The sequence below is a fragment of the Macadamia integrifolia genome, unplaced genomic scaffold (genome assembly GCF_013358625.1).
Source record: "Macadamia integrifolia cultivar HAES 741 unplaced genomic scaffold, SCU_Mint_v3 scaffold2872, whole genome shotgun sequence".
NCBI lineage: Eukaryota > Viridiplantae > Streptophyta > Magnoliopsida > Proteales > Proteaceae > Macadamia > Macadamia integrifolia.
Genome location: NW_024869018.1, coordinates 15,959 through 20,659, shown reverse-complemented (window position 1 = coordinate 20,659; position 4,701 = coordinate 15,959).

Here is a 4,701-nt window from a genome sequence, read left to right as displayed (position 1 = left end):
CATTTGGGTCTTTTTTTTGTTTTTTTTTTTTTAATTAAAAATATATTAAAGCAGGAAAGAAAACAAATACAACAACAAAGCCAAATTGGCTAGACCAGGGTGAAAACCCTACCAAGCCCTGCAGAGATGGCCTCAAACCCCTAAGAGAGGGAACAAACCCAAAATAGGGAGGGGGGAGGGGAAGAAACAAGCCAAAGAAGAGAGGGATACAATGAAAAAAAGGGCAGGGAAAAAACAAGCAAAGAAGGGAGGGAGGGATACAAAACAAAAGGGGGGGGGGGAGAAACAATAAAAAGGAGAATGATACGAGAAAATGGGGGAGGGGGGATAGAAGAGAGGAAGGTCCCAAGAATATGCCTAATCTAAGGGGGTGAAGAGAAGAGAGGAAGGTCCCACGAAGAAGCCAGGAACCGATTTCTATTTGTATCTGGGTAAACAACAAAATTATGAAGAATTTTACTCGTCACATCAAAAGTAAGAGCATCCCTAATCTGTTCCATTGAACGAGAATTGGTAGTCCATCTTCTTTTGTTCATTTCCCACCAAATATGATAAAATGTTGCACTAAACGCCAACTTGCCAAGGTGATCACAAAGGGTTTTACCATTAAAAGCATTTACAATCTATTTTCATTCTCTTTCAAATGGAAGAATAATTCTAGGACTCAACTAAAGCTTACGAAGAATGCTCCCCAAACCGACTTAGAGAAAGGACAATACATTTGGGTCATTTTTGTTAGACGTAATATTAGAAATTATGTTAGCTAAATATTGTATAGATATTCTGTTTTGAATTCCTTTCATCTAATATTGCCACTAATAGATAAGTTGGTTAGGCTTTGTGGAACCTTACATGGAAGTGACTTGGTTGTCCTACTGCTATGTAATAGGCTTCCTTGCTCTTGTTTTTAAGCTCATGTGGTCTGAGTTATACTAGACATGTTCGCGAGTTGTTTGTTACTTGTTGCCCATCTGAGCTTGGAATGTAGTCCTTAATGGGCTTTTGTTATCGTTATAGTGTTTTTAATTTCCTTTTGGCTTTGTATTTTCCCTCCCCATTCTTTTAATACATTAACTAGGGGTGTCAACGGTCCGGTTTGGTGCGGTTTTGGTCCGGTTCCACCGGTTTCAGTGTGACTTTAGAACTGACCGAAACCGACCCATTAAGGATTTATCGGTTTTGGTCCAGTGTCGGTTTCGGTCCAGTGTCGGTTTCGGTGCGGTTTGGGTTCGGGTTGATACCGGTTTAGATTTGTCAAGTTCATTTCGGTTTGGATCGGTTTTTTAAACCGGTATGGAGAACCGGTATGGAGCCATTAGGAAACAAGAAGCTGCTGACCTGCTGAAAACCAATATTTGAAAATTCAATTAATATTTGAAAAATGAAAAACAACCAATATATTTAACTTAAAACTAGTTAAAAATTCCCCATTATATTATTATGTTTGGAGATTGTTAATTAACTAGGACTTGATGAGATAAAGAAAACCAATTCAAAACAAGATTGTATCTATAGAGACCTTATACAACTTGGAGCCTTGGACGAAGACAGGTAAAAATAGTTTGAAGTGGAAAGAAATTGAAAGCAAAACTCAAACAGAATTCCACACTATACTAGGAATAGAATTCTCACTAAGACTAGAATTTCTAAAGAAACTTGGAATTTTGAAACTAATGAAACCGTGCCCCATTCTTCTTCTCTTGGCATTGATGCTAGTGCCTTGATATTGCATCTGGATGCCATAGATGTCCTCTGAGTCTGGGTTTGATGGCTTCCATACCTCTGCTAGAGATGATAGTACATTGACAAGTTTCTTTACCACAGCTTTGGGAATCATTGAAGTATGATGGCACTGTTACCATAGCTTTGGTGATTTTGATTTTGTCATTCAAAAACTTTGATGCATCATCCACAAGCTTTCTCAACACCTGAAAGCAAAAAGAATTAGTGTTTTCTCATTAGCAAGATAAATGAAAACTATATTTCAAACCCCATGAGTGAAAAATAAAATTCAAGCATACAGTAGAACACTAATACAGGGAAAAGTTTTCCCAACAAGAACAGCAGCAACTATCGATTTATCTTTCTTACAATATATACAAATTATTTGTCATTGAAAATATTATAAGGCCTAAAAGATGAAAAATAATCTACAAGTAGAACAAAAGATATGACAATAATTCCAGTAGATCCAAAAGCTTTTAAACTAAACAAAGCACACACATGAAAAGCATAGTTGTCAAGGTGGCTAGATGACCCAAGGCGGTGGAGAGGTGAAAAACAAAAATGACACCAACAAGCCGCCAAGGCACACCTTGACAACTATGTTAACAGAAATCTAGATCAATTGCAAATGCTTTAAAATTGAGAAGACTCACTTCCTTCCACAAAAAATGAAACCAAGTGCTACAGTAAAAGATACGACTGGGAAAAAAATGAACAAACAATTGCACATCAACAAGTGAAGATATTATGTAGAAATATTAAGAAAAAAGTCAGAAGGCTCACCATGAGATCCCTTAGACTGTAAAGCAATAAGGCTATAGTTCCAAAGACAAACCTGCAATAAATATCTTTCCAATGGCTCCCACAACACTGTTGTCATTTATCCACAGGTATATCCAAAGACAAACCTTATCAAATCATCTACAGTTAGACCATACAGAAAATAACAAGCAATAGAGGCATTATAATACCTAAAGCACTAACCAATGTTCAACTAATGAATATATGTAACAGAATAAACCCCTTGAAGATATAAATTTGGATAACCCATGTGGTTGTGCAACTATCACAGCATGCAAAAAGCAATAACAACCAGCAAACAAATCAGAGATGTTAGAATTTGCAGGTACCTAGGAAGGTCTTTCTCTTGTTGCAGGCACATTGAGCTTATCCTTCTCTAGGAGTAGGACCAACTGAAGAACTAGCTATTGCACCTCTCTCCTTTTCAATGTGCAATAGTTCCAGTATATTTCCAAGTGCATTATCCACATCAGTGGGATCATCAAAAGGCTCAGCTACATACACAGTAAAATAAGACACTAATTAACTAATTAAGACAATTAAAAATGAAAAATTACCTCTGAAGTCTATATCAAACATCCAATCCCGAAGGCATATTAATGCTTCAGCATTGGGGTGGGGGGAAGGGGGAGATTCTTATAAACAATTCCATAGAGTCTAATAGGGACAATAAATTTTGCAATTGAAATTTTGGACACTGGCTGTAGATACGTATATGAACCTTGAGAAATAACACCCACAAATCATAAATCAAAGAATTGAACCTCACTGTTTGATCCAAAGAAAGTTAACAAAAAAAAGACAATACTTTTTAAGAAGAAGAAAAGGGCTTAGTAAAATCTGTTCATCGGCTTGAAAATAAGTGAAACAACAGAGGGGTAAGTTGGATTCATCAAGAAAAACACAAGGACATCAGATTTGAGCTAACGAACAAATAAAGAAACAGTAATGCAAAAAACAAGTATGCTATAGAAGAACAGAGAGGGCTCACTAAAATCTGTTCATTGGCATGAAAATAAGTGAAATAATAAAGGGTAGGTTGGATTCATCAACAAAAACACAGAGGACCATAGATATGAACACTAACGAACAAATTAAGAAACAATAATGCGAACACCATGTTTGCTATAGAAGAACAGAGAATCAGAAAGTGAAGAAGAAAAAGAGGGCTAAAAAAATCTCATCATTGTCATGAAAATAACCAAAATAACGAAAAGGGTAAGTTGCATTCATCAACAAACACAGAGGACAATAAGATCTGAACAATAACGAACAAATAGAGAAACAAAAAAGCAAACACCAGGTCAACCTGCTAGCCGAGTGAAGAAAAGCATACCTGCTGGGTTAGAGCGGTAGTTAGACCACCGTGCTGCATTTAAAAAAAAAAAGGAACGAAGATGATTTGGTGTTGTACCTTAGTTTAGAGCAGCAGTTAGACCACTGTGCATTCCTCCAGCCGCCCTCCTTGCCAATCAATAAGAAGTTGGTCTCTATTCTCCAACCCCTTTACTAATGCTATAAGGTAATAACAAAATGGGGTAAAGTTAGGGTTTAGGAGAAGTGAAAGATGATGGTGATAGGTTTCATGATAGAAGAGAAGACAGAGCGCGGAATTAGGAAAAAAGCGTGAGTGAAGGACAATAGAGTGCTGGACTTCCAAATTCCATTCTAATGATCGATCAGCAGCGGCTCGTACAGAGTACGCCACCTCCAGCACAAACACCCCATAAGGCCATAACTGTACTCTGTGCACATCGCTTGCCGCCGTCGCTATTACGTTCGCCAACTCTGGCGCTAGGACCCATGGCCATAACCGCTGGTCCGCTGGCCGCTGGGCGCTGCTGCCTGCTGCTCACTCCGTCACGGCGTCACCAACCTAGGTTTTCAACTTTTCATTCTTTTGAAAAATTAGGGTTTTCAGGTTTTGAAAGGTTGAAGTGTTGAACTGTTGAAGTTAAAATGTCGAATTTGTATTAGGGGTTAAACGGTGGGCTCGGGTCGGTTTGGATCGATTCCGGTTTCGGTGCATATTTCCGGCGTTTTCGGTGGCCCAACGCTAACCCGAACCGAACCGAAACCGGATTCAATTTAATATACAAACCGAAACCGGCCCAATAAGCCACCAGTTCGGTTTGGATCGGGCTTAATCGGTTCAGTCCGGTCCAATTTAACCGG